Source organism: Schistocerca americana, chromosome 4, assembly GCF_021461395.2.
Source record: "Schistocerca americana isolate TAMUIC-IGC-003095 chromosome 4, iqSchAmer2.1, whole genome shotgun sequence".
NCBI classification, from domain to species: domain Eukaryota; kingdom Metazoa; phylum Arthropoda; class Insecta; order Orthoptera; family Acrididae; genus Schistocerca; species Schistocerca americana.
The window spans coordinates 564,208,773-564,220,883 of NC_060122.1; the positions used below are offsets into that span (position 1 = coordinate 564,208,773).

At 38.7% G+C, this 12,111-nt stretch overlaps 1 protein-coding gene across 1 annotated transcript in view; it reads left to right on the plus strand.

Annotated features, from left to right (window-relative positions):
• LOC124614042 (integrin alpha-PS5-like) overlaps positions 1 to 12,111 on the plus strand; it is a 586,089-nt gene that overhangs the window by 470,396 nt on the left and 103,582 nt on the right. The gene's annotated exons all lie outside the window — the stretch shown is intronic.

A 12,111-nucleotide genomic window follows, 5' to 3' on the forward strand; every position in this document is an offset into this window, starting at 1 on the left:
TGTTTGTGTGTTTTCCATGCTTTATATTAGTGTGCGTTCATTGCTTGTACAACATGCAGAAGCCATATATTAGCTAAAGATGGCAGATTAAGCTGTGGGCATATTTTGTAGCTATGTAAAAATTGTTCATTCTGTGACAATACAATTCTGCTGGGGACACTAAAACGTTTCGGCATTTTTGAAATCTTTCTTGCATTGTTAGGGGCTTCTTTTTCCCACAGAAAACACTGTCATATTGATTAATTCAGCAACAAAATAAAACTAAGATTGAAATCAGAAACCAGAATATATGGATCCACACAAGGTGTTGTGTAGGGACTGTTGCTTCTCTACATAAAAAAGTAATTACACAAGGGGAATGAGGCCCAGAGGAACATGCAGTACTCAACAGCTACCATGTAATCCTCTGGCACATGGTGTAATATATATGTTACACTATTTGTTCATACCTTATGATGAGTTAAAGCATACATTTCCCTCACTGCACACATTACAATCAGTGCACACATGTCACATACACCCTTTTGGTTGACATCAGGGCCATCATGATACCCCTACCTGTCTTACATTCTTTGTGTGTTCCTATTTGCCTTTCTGAGTAAGTAAGTCAACATCCTTCCATATTGATGACATTATTGTGCTCTGATATGTGAAAGGTGATTAGAAGTTTCCCATTGTATGCCCATATTTTCCACTAACATGTATTGTAGCCTGAAATGACATTGTGGAATGACCAAGACGTTTTATTTACTAATTAGCTTATTACCCATGACTTTGTCCACATTTAAGTATGGCGAATATACTGCACACATTTGCTCCTCCTCCTCTCTCTGCCCATTTCCTCCTTGTCTCATTTATCTCCTTCTTTCTATATATCTCTTTCAGTCTCCTACTCCCCCCTCTCTCATTCCACCTACTCATTCCTTCTCTTGCTGCCCATCTTCTCCTTCTCTCTCCCTCTGTCCACCTCCTCCTCCCCTTCTCTCTATCCACTCCTCCTCTCTCTCTATCCAACTCCTCCTCAGCCTGTCTCTTTCATCTCCACCTCCCACTTATCTCTCTCCATGTCCCCATGCCCCCTCTTCCTTTTCCACCTGCCCAGAACCCCATTCACTCTTCCACTTGCCTCCAACACTTCTCAATCCTTTCCCCTGTCTCTGCCCATCCCCTCCTGCCCTTCTCTGTAACAATCTCTCTTTCAATTTCCTCCTGCTCTCTCTCTATCCATCTTCTCCTCTCTCTTTCTCTGACTATCTGCTCCACTTCCTATTTCTGTCTATCTCCTCCTCCCCCTCTTCTTGTCCATCTCTTCTTCCCTTCTCTCTGTTCATCTCCTCTTCCCAATCTCTCTGTCCATCTAACCCTATCTATTATCTCTGTTCACCTATACCTTCAATTTTCTATGTCCATCACATTCTTCCCCTCTCATTATACACACCTGCATCCTTCTCTCTGCTCACTTACATCCCCTGCAATGCATTCTGATGTTAACTGCACAACACGACAGTTGTGAAGACAGCCTAAATGTCAGGCATTACCAAACTGTTTCATCCCTACCACCACTCCTATAGGAACTAGGTGGTTCTTACCCCCACAGTGATCTTTTTTCAGACAGTATGCAGTAGGTGTACCAAGTTTGGTTGGAATGAATCCAGTGGTTTAGGAGATGTGGAACACCCATCCATATTTACATGTATATAGATTTTATCCAGTCTTAATGTCATTTAATTGATAAAGTATTTATCAACCAAAAATGAGCTACCAGCTAATGAACATTATGTAAAGTAAATAAACAACATTTTGCAAAGGTCTTTCCAAATATCTTCAATTTCTTAAGCCTAGTTTCAACCATTTATTGCTATATCAAGTCTGGGCCCACACCAACTTGCAACAACTGTACATGATGTCCCAAGATCTCATTGCGATATGTGGCAGCAGTTGAACTTCACCGATTTACCCATGCAGTTTCATGAAGAGGTGTTTGAGTGATCAATGTAATCCCAGCACACGGAATTATGGATCCTTATCTATATTGATCTCTGTCCACAATGTTTGGATTATGAAGTCATGTTCTACATTGCCTCCAGATGTGAATGCATCAAAAATTATTCTGCACACCAAATCAGGACTCTTGTGTGAAAAAACATTGACGGATTGTTCAATCGTCCAGGTGGCATGTTGATGACTTCACTCTAGATGTTCTCTTCTGTGAAGGTGCATCAAAAGTACACATTGAGAAGGTCTCTGACAATAAAGGCTACTGTGCTGAAGGCTTCTCTGCACTGTTTGTCTCAATACAACATGTATAGTGGATGCTGCTAGGCCAGATCTCAGTTGCCTTGCAGTACTAAGGTGGTACCGTCTTGCCCTTATGGCCAAATAATGATCCTCTCAATTTAATGTCACATGTGGTTGACCCTGCCTTGGTCTTAAGGATACTGCTTCAGTCTCTTATAAATTGTTGCCACATCTGAGAAACAACAGAATGATTCACATTAAGCCTTCAGGTCTTATCAGTTTGTGATTGTCCTGCTCCCATTCTTCTAATGCCTTCCACCATAGAGAGTCTGGTAGGCATCTTCTGCTTGCCATAATGCACCATCCATGACTGTATACACAGCAATTGTGGATGTGGAACTACTCAGCAAACACTACCCTGTTTGATAGGTGTCCTGACATCATGGTTGTCCATTGACTGGAATGCCATTGTCCATCCAGAGCACAGTTTTATGGACGTCTGTTGATATTTGGTATGATTATACCATGAATTAGATACAACACAAGGAAATAGCAGTTTGTTGCTTTAATTTAAACACGAGTGTAGTATACTTCCTGAAAAGTTTTGTACAATCATTTTAAGATATGTATGAAGACATGGGACATAACTGTATGGTAATCATTTTTGGTTAATGCAGTGTAAAGACTCAGTGTCTAGCAGTTGCTAGTCACAATTAATGTTGTCTTGCTATCTTTCATGTCTCTCAAGGTTCCTTTTCAGGCTGTATTTTTGACACATAATGATTGAACCAGTACATCGCTAATTTTTTAAAGAATCAAACTCCCATGCATAGAACAGCTTCAAACTTCAGATTATTTTACAAATGAGGTAACATGTTAAATATGTAGCATTAAGCATATAAGGAGAAATCATTTGGAAAATACTTGACATTATGTTTAAAATTTACTGGCAGTCACTAAATCTCTAATTATCAAACACTGGATGAGTATAACTTGGGTAATGTTTTGATGATTCTCAGTGTTTATGACATATCTCCTGAACTATGTCTTGTACAGTGATATAATTTTGCAGGCACATTCAATGGTATATATGGATACTGTATGAAAAATGTGTTACAAATAAAGTTATCAGTAAAGAAGTTATAAAATAAATTGTCATGCTTGATTCAGCAGTGTTCTTGCACAAACAGTGAAAATGTAGAAAGCAATAAACTTTCTTCCTTTCATCATTTGTGTTATATATTGGCCATAGACTGCATATTTACACTGCCAGTCCAGTGTCTATTTCATCATGGGGTTGCCTATCCATTGCCCCTCAAGTTTCTCTCCTTCGGTGATTGTGTATACATACAAGACAGGCATCACAGGACATGGCACCATGCTATATACAAACAGTGCATTTATACACCGTTTGTAACAGGCCCCACTAGGGGCACCAGCTATGCTTCCAAGCAGCATGTGCACCATGAAATCAGCAGTGCTGCTATCAAAGAACAAACAGCACCTGCTCATCATGTGGATGTAAATTTACTTCTGTGTGCTGGATACATAATGCCAGGTACAGCCTTCAGCAGGCCAGTTGCAGTTCAGGTTCCAGTTCCAGTAAAGTGCAGTTCAGTTGCTCTTACAGATCCAAGATAGGAGGCACCAGTCTTCATAGTCCATCAAATGGAACTTGCCAAGATGAGCCAGGATGCTCCACTCTGCTTCTGATCACCAGCACGCATAGACTACTCCATGCGACATGGTGCTTCGTGGATGCTTCCCTACAGCCATATGGGATGAAGCATCCTGCAGATCTGGTGTTTGTTATTTCAAGTGATCAAAAACAATGTTTCAGTTATTGTTTTTAGGACAAATGTCACTGTCATTAGCACAGCTAGTAAAGTGTTTTGTATTGCAACTTGAGGGTCATCTTTTAATGCAGAGTACAGAATAGAAAAGTGGGTATGTGTCTGTGTCCATGTGTGCTAAAGTATGTTGTAGTTTTTTTTTCATTCCTTGTCTGCCATAGAGGACATTTGAAGTGAGAGTATTTTAATGTGTGGTTTAGGGTTCTTGCTGTATGTTGGTTTGTTTGCCGGAGTAATGTACTGTTTTTCTCACTGATTGAGAAGTTTTCAAGTAAATATAGTTTCATTTGTGTGTCAGTTTGTTCCAAAGGGGCAGCATTTTCCTGTTTTTGGGTTTGTCACACCTTGTACTCAGCAGTGCTAGTTGCCTTCTGTGAAGCTTCCAACAGTATCTGTGAGTCACATTTGCTGTCTTCCCTCACACGTGGTTGCAAATGGAATTCTTTTCATTGTTGCTGTTGGTCTGTCTTGTTTTCAGTGGATGTTTAGTGCCTTTTTATTATTTCTGTGGCAGTTCAAGTCACAGAACTGGCAGTGTATTTCTAACTATGGTTTGAATGTCCTTTTATGATACCATATGTGTACCTTCAGCAGAGTTGTCTTTGTCTCACATCGTTTAGTCACAGGATCAACAGAAATTGCTGCAGGGCATAAAGCAGCTCATGCAGCTTTTGTCTGCAAAAGCATGTCTCAGCATGCTTCTCTGATTTCAGCAGTGAAATTTTGGGTGTTTGATGGCCAGAGTGAGGACTTAGCCTTGTACCATCAACACTTGGGGTTGGAGGTCATAGTCTACAGCATATTCAATCCACAGCCCAGTGCAATTCACTTGCAAGTGCAAGTGCGGTAACTGTTTGTTTGTGCTTTCCATTCTGTTGTGGACACTCATTTGGAGGACATAGACTATGAGTTATAGGGGGAATAATTGGATATGCATTTTGGTTGTAGTGACCATCACCTCTAGTTGACGCATGTGTGGACTTTGTTGTTGGCTCCTGGCCAACAGTCTCCCATGCAGTGTTTTAGTGAGCATGTTAATGAGCAGTATTTAGACAGACCCTTCATAATTTTTGTGTGTGGCCAGCTGCACCACCTTCATTCAGGTTGTTTGCAATGTTGTTGTACCATACAGCATTCGGTTCCATGTTCACAGAGTTCCACAGTGGCAGTATCATCACTTCATTTCAGCCCTTATCCTTGACACCATCAGATGCCTACTCTTTCCTCATTGGTATCAGTTCTATCAGTGTCAGCCCTATTACAGCCAGCCCTCCTCATATGATGTTCCTTCCCCACTGTTGTGGATGAATGCACTGATGTTGTCGGGAATGATGTCATAAGCATTGGAAGAGAGTCGACATCTGAGCTGGTGCCACACATCTTCTATGAGTGGCAGATCTGGGGATTTTGCTGGCAATGGGTGTATCTATCAAGCAGACAGTTCATACAGACACACACCACGTGTAGATGAGCATTGTCCTGTTGGAAAGTGGCACAGGATGACACAGGATTAGATTAGATTAGATTAGATTCCATAGAGAGTGACCTGGTGAAGATAGCATCAGCAACAAAGCATACGAGTGTGGGATTTGTGTCTGTGTTAAGACGCTATGATAAGCCTCATTTGAACTCTTCCGTAGGGAGGGTGAACTTGGAGTTGGTGTGGCTGCTTAGGACGGATATAGGGTCCCATATTGGTTTGATTCCTGTGGATGCTATCGATAGGTGGGACTACACTAGGCATGGCCTTCACCTCAATAGGAAAGTGAAGGGAAAACTGTCTGGGTTGATTGCAGAAAACTTAAGGGGGGACACTGGCACAAGTGGTAAAATACCAGTGGTCACAGGTGTCAGAGGGATGCCTTTTTTAGGATAGGGAAGGGGGAAAGAAAACGAGTTTTAAGAGAGATTGGCAGACACACTCAGTTTGAGAAAACACGAACAGGAGTCAGATTTTATCATACAGCCTCCATTTAAACAGTGTTTAACAGAAAGTAATCAGCAACTGCCAGTTCATCTTCACCAAAGCAGTTACAATCCCATTAGTATGCAGTATCAGTTATCTTTATTACACGAGAACATTCCGGGACTTAGAAATAAAGCGAACTACTCATTTATATCGATGAAATGAATTCATCTAACCAAATTGACATAATCTGCCTCTCTGAACATCAAGTGACCACTGATATAGATGTGTTAGACATTTCAGGATTTAAGCTAGCTTCCTATTTCTGCAGAGTAGATATGGATGGAGGAGGAGTTGCCATAAATTCAAGAACATTGACATTAATAAATTCTGTTTAGAGCAGCATCTAGAAGCATGTGCAACAGAAGTAGAGTTCCATAACAGATCCTATACAATAATAATTATTTACCGAGCACCTGCAGCAAATTATAATCTATTCTTAGATCATCTAGAAGCTCTTTTGGGTTATTTAACAGGAAGAAACAAAGAAATTTTTATTGCTGGTGACTTTAATACAGATTTTCTAATACAATCTTCCAGGAAACATTCACTGCAGTTAGTAATGTTGTCTTTCACTCTAACTCACACTGTAAACTTTCCAATTAGGATCACTAAATCCTCAAGGACAGCCATTGATAACATTTTTATAGACAAATCAAAGGAACAAAATCATATAATAAAACCTGTTATAAATGGACTATCAGATCATGACATGCAGCTCCTTGTTTTATATGTAAATTCTAAGCAGATTATCAAGACTGCTAAATCTGAGTACAGGAGAGTTGTCAATCAACCAAAAATTGAGTGTTTTAGAAAACTGCTCAAAGATATGAACTGGAAAGATATTTATAGTGCTCATGACATGAATGAAAAATATAACACATTCATGAACAATGTCAGTACCATGTTTGAAAACTGTTTTCCTCTAAAAGTTACTCAAATTAAACAGAAGTCTATAATAAAACCATGGATTACACAAGGAATAAAGATTTCCTGTAAGACAAAAAGGAAAATGTATCTGTTGACCAAGAATAGCTCCAATGCTGATGATTTAGCTAAATACAAGGAATACTGTAAAACATTAAAAAAAGTAATTCAGACGTCTAAACAAATGCACTACGAGAAGAAGATAGCAATGTCAGGGAACAAAATAAAAACAATATGGGATATAGTGAAAGAGCAGACTGGTAGAACCAGAAAGGAACAGGAGCAAATAGCACTAAGGGTAGATGACACATAAGTAACTGATGGGCATAGTGTGGCAAATCTATTTAACAAGTACTTTATATCCATTACTGGGACTTTCAGGATCAGTAAATAATGCCCTTGAATATCTGAAACTAGCATTCACAAATAGCTTCAAGTACATGAATATATCACTCACTTCACCAAAATAAATAACTTCCATAATAAAATCTTTAAAAACAAAGCATTCTAGTGGGTACGATGAAATATCAACAAAGTTAATTAAGGCATGTTCTTGTGAGTTTAGTACAATTGTAAGTTACTTGTGTAACCAGTCAATTATAACTAGGACATTTCCTGACTGGCTAAAATAAGCAGATGTTAAGCATCTATTCAAGAAAGGGAATAAAGAGATACCATCAAACTACAGACCGATTTCACTTTTGCCAGCATTCTCAAAAATTTTAGAAAAAGTAATGTACAGGTAGCTGCTCAACCATCTGACCACAAATAACATATTATCAAGAACACAGTTTGGATTTCTGAAGGGTTCTGACATTGAGAAGGCTATTTACACCTACAGTGAAAATGTACTTAATTCATTAAATAACAAATTACAAGCAGCAGGTATTTTCCGGTCTTTGTCAAAGGTATTTGATTGTGTGAACCACAACATCCTTTTAAGTAAATTAGAATTCTATGGTGTCACGGGCAGTGCTGCAAAATGGTTCAAGTCATACCTCACTAACAGAAAACAAAGGGTGTCAGTGCAAGGGACTAGTGAATTAACTCATCAGTCATCGTCAGAATGGGAAGAAATTACATGTGGTGTCCCACAAGGATCCATCTTAGGGCCATTTCTTTTTCTTGTGTACATTAATGATTTCTCATCAGTTACACTGCCAGAAGCAGGGTTCGTTTTGTTTGCAGATGACACAAGTATTGCAATAAATAGTATGTCAAGTGTAGTTCTAGAAAGATCTGCTAATGATATTTTCATGGATATTAATAAATGGTTTAAAGCCAACTCACTGACATTAAACTTCGAAAAGACTCACTATATGCAGTTCAGAACCTGTAAGAGGTTTCCACCCAGCATATGCATAAAATACGAAGAAGAGCAGATAGAAGAGGTTGACAGCCTTAAATTCCTGGGATTACAACTTGATAATAAATTCAGTTGGGAAAAGCACACCACAGAACTGCAGAAACGCCTTAACAAATCTGTATTTGCAATTCGAGTGTTAGCAGATATAGGTGACATAAAAATGAAAAAGCTTGCATACTTTGCCTACTTTCATTCCATAATGTCATATGGTATAATATTTTGGGGTAACTCTTCAAGTCAAACAAAAGTTTTCAGAGTCCAAAAGCGTGTAATACGTATTATTTGTGGAGTAAATTCACGGACGTCCTGTAGAAACCTCTTCAAAGAACTGGCTATACTAACTACTGCCTCTCAGTATATTCACTCATTAATGAAATTTGTCCTAAATAATATATCTCTTTTTCCAACAAACAGCCCAGTTCATACATACAATACCAGGAACAAAAATGATCTGCACAAGGACTTAAAAGCACTTACTTCAGTTCAAAAAGGGGTCCACTACTCAGGAACACTCATCTTCAATAATTTGTCTGTAAACATAAAAAATTTAGTTACAAGTAAAGATCAGTTTAAAAGGAGCCTGAAAGACTTACTAATGGCCAACTCCATCTACTCCATTGACGAATGTTTTAATAGAAACAAATGATGTATTGTATATATTCATACTAATAGTATTGTTATTTCAGCTTAAAAAAAAAATTTGACATGTTCCACATCCACAAGGATCTCATCAGCATGGATCTATGGAATGAAAAACTAATCTAATCTAATCTAGGATGTCCATGACCTATTGTTGGGCCATTAGTTCCCTCAGTCACCACCAGCCATGACTTGAAGTCATACCTGAGGGTTCCCCTCATCATGATCTGGAATTCACTGTGCCTCTCTAACACAATGGAAGAATGAAACCTTTCCATAGGTTGCCACTATTCTCACCAATGATGATCATATGAGGTAGTGTAGAACCAAAATTCATCAATCAACACAATGTGACACCATTTATCAGTGTCCATGCTTCCTGGTCCTCGCTCCACTCCAAATGTAGCTGTCTGTGTTGTGTTAACAACAGCCAGTAGAAGTGGGTTGATCATTCCCTAGTCTGGCTGCTGCAGGGTTCTGACCAGTGGTGCAGAGTGACACAGAATGTTGTTCACTTGTTTGCTTGTTCTTAAATGGGAGTTGCAGATGTGAAGCAGTTATGATGTGCTTGGTGCACAATGTGGCAAGCTTCCCACTAGTGATTAGATGTTGTTGACCTGAACTTTGAAGATGGAGATGCCTTTCCTCAGTTTCCTACGCAGTTCAATATTGTGGCACTGTACATCTTAATGGTCCACAAATCTGGATATTGCATGACTTGACTAGTTGGTCAAATGGAAGAACACAACGAGGCCAAGCCCATTTCAAACTCTGTCAGGTGCTGATAATAATGTCTCACATGAGTAAGTAAATTTCCATGTCCTTTACAGTGATCTGGCGATATCTGACACTCTTCACACCCCTTACATATATTCTGTCCAACATGCTAACAACACAAAAAATGAGCAATGTTAATGCACTGTGGTGGTCATTCTACCTGTCACAGAAAATTGCAAATCTGCTCATTTACATACCTGCCAAATATGTGGACATGCACAAAGTACTTTGACATACAATAATGTCTTCTGGGTGCTTCAATTTTTTTTTTGTCTGGCAGTGTATTTGACTCATAACAAAATATTACAGTTCTGGAGTCCACCAGTGGTATAAGTAAATTGTTTATGTACACCATGAGCAGGAGCAGACCAAACACCGAACCATGTGGCACACAGTATTTAAGGTTTTCCTGCTCTTAATTTAATTTACTCCAGTTGTATTACTTGAAAATATGACCTTCCCTTTACAGTTGTTAAGACATGTCTACACCGTTACAAGAGGATTATATTTTAGGTCACACTATTTTAGTTTTCCTAGCAGAAATTTTTGATTGACATGGTCAAAGACCACGAGAATAACACAAAAAAAATGAATGCAGGGTATTTTTTCTTGTTTAGTTCTAGTAGAATGAGTTTCAGACAGAATATATTACATTCTCAGGAGAAGAGCTTTTATGGAAGCCAAACTGAGGTGTTGCTAGTAGGGTTTCCTCAGAAATATGGTTTGATATTGTGTTGTAGACTATCTTTTCAAAATCATTCTGAGAACACCAGAAAGAAAGACATGGGTATATAATTAGAGATAAGTTGCCCATTTCCACTTTTATAAATGCATATTTCCACTATATACTCAATTCTTTCAGATGACATTTACTGACTTCTTGACTGCTCAGAAATGTAATATGTTGTGGAATTACCAAATTAGTGATGTTGTTTTATGCATAGCACATCTGCTTGAACACTTCCCAAAGTACTGCATTGATATTATTGATGTGATGCTCATTTTTCATATTTAACAAGATTATTATGATTTTATGAAAAATTTGAAAATTATTATGATTGTTATCCTTTGTTCCATAACCCTTGTCCCTATTGTTATTTAGCAGCTCTGTCTTTTGGAAAAATTTGCCCTAAAAATGGCCTAATGAAAGTGTTGTAACTCACAGGGATTAGACAAACAGTGTTCTGATCACCTTGAATGCTTTTGAAAATTTGTGATACAAGTAACCTCATGCTAGAAAAAATCAGTGTCTGGGAGGGGGGATTAAAACACTTTTTATTAAAAAGTCACTACCAGTTTCACAGAAACAGAGATGCTCCCATCGTTCATTGTCAAGATAGAAACAGACAGCCCACTAAAAGTCATAGTTCATGATCAGACTGATTGAAACCATAGAGCACCATACTGTAGAGAGCATAGAAATGTGTATGGTGCCAGCATAAACTGTACCAGTGAGTCAGAATAATGATAACTCTGCATATGTGGCTCATAATATCATCTCCTGAGTAAAGTTTATGCTGACACATTAAACTGTAGTGATTCGAGAATTTCTGTGTAAATTCTAGAACCACTCAGCCTTCTAATGTCTCAAACACATGAAATTTTATATATGTTTGTGTGATGGTAAAATCCTACCTACTGCGTGTTCCATGTTTGTGTGTGCATGTTTAAAATCAGTCGCGAGAAAAAAGTAGACATGCCAGTTGAATGGCACCGACAGGTACCTGTCGGACAGTCCATAGATGTGTTAGTGAGTGTGTAGTGAAGAACCATGGAGTTTCCATGCCGATCTATGCTTATTGTGTCACTGACTATTGTTATATGAAACAAGAGCTGTTGAAAAAGTACTCTAGTAGATTTTTAACTCAGCCTTGTTGGAGACAAGAAATATTAGCAGACTCTTTTCCTGAAAGTCATGGTGTCTAAGCAGACTTTCTTTCAAATGTGAAACAATTTTGTTTCTAATGTTAGATGAGATGAGGTACTTACAGGAAGTTACACGTGTATGTTGAAAGAAAAACGTAAATGTCGTGTGACTAGGGTCTCCCGTCGGGTAGACCATTCGCCGGGTTCAAGTCTTTAGATTTGACGCCATTTCAGTGACTTGCATGTTGATGGGGATGAAATGATGATGATTAGGACAACAGAACACTCAGTTCCTGAGCAGAGAAAATCTCCGACCCAGCTGGGAATCGAACCCGGGCCCTTAGGATTACATTCTGTCACGCTGACCACTCAGCTACCGGTGACAGACTATGTTGAAAGTGTGAATTATATTGTGCATGGAAGTCAAATACATCATTAACTGGTGAAAAGGAAAGTTTGGATGTCTACTCATTTTATAA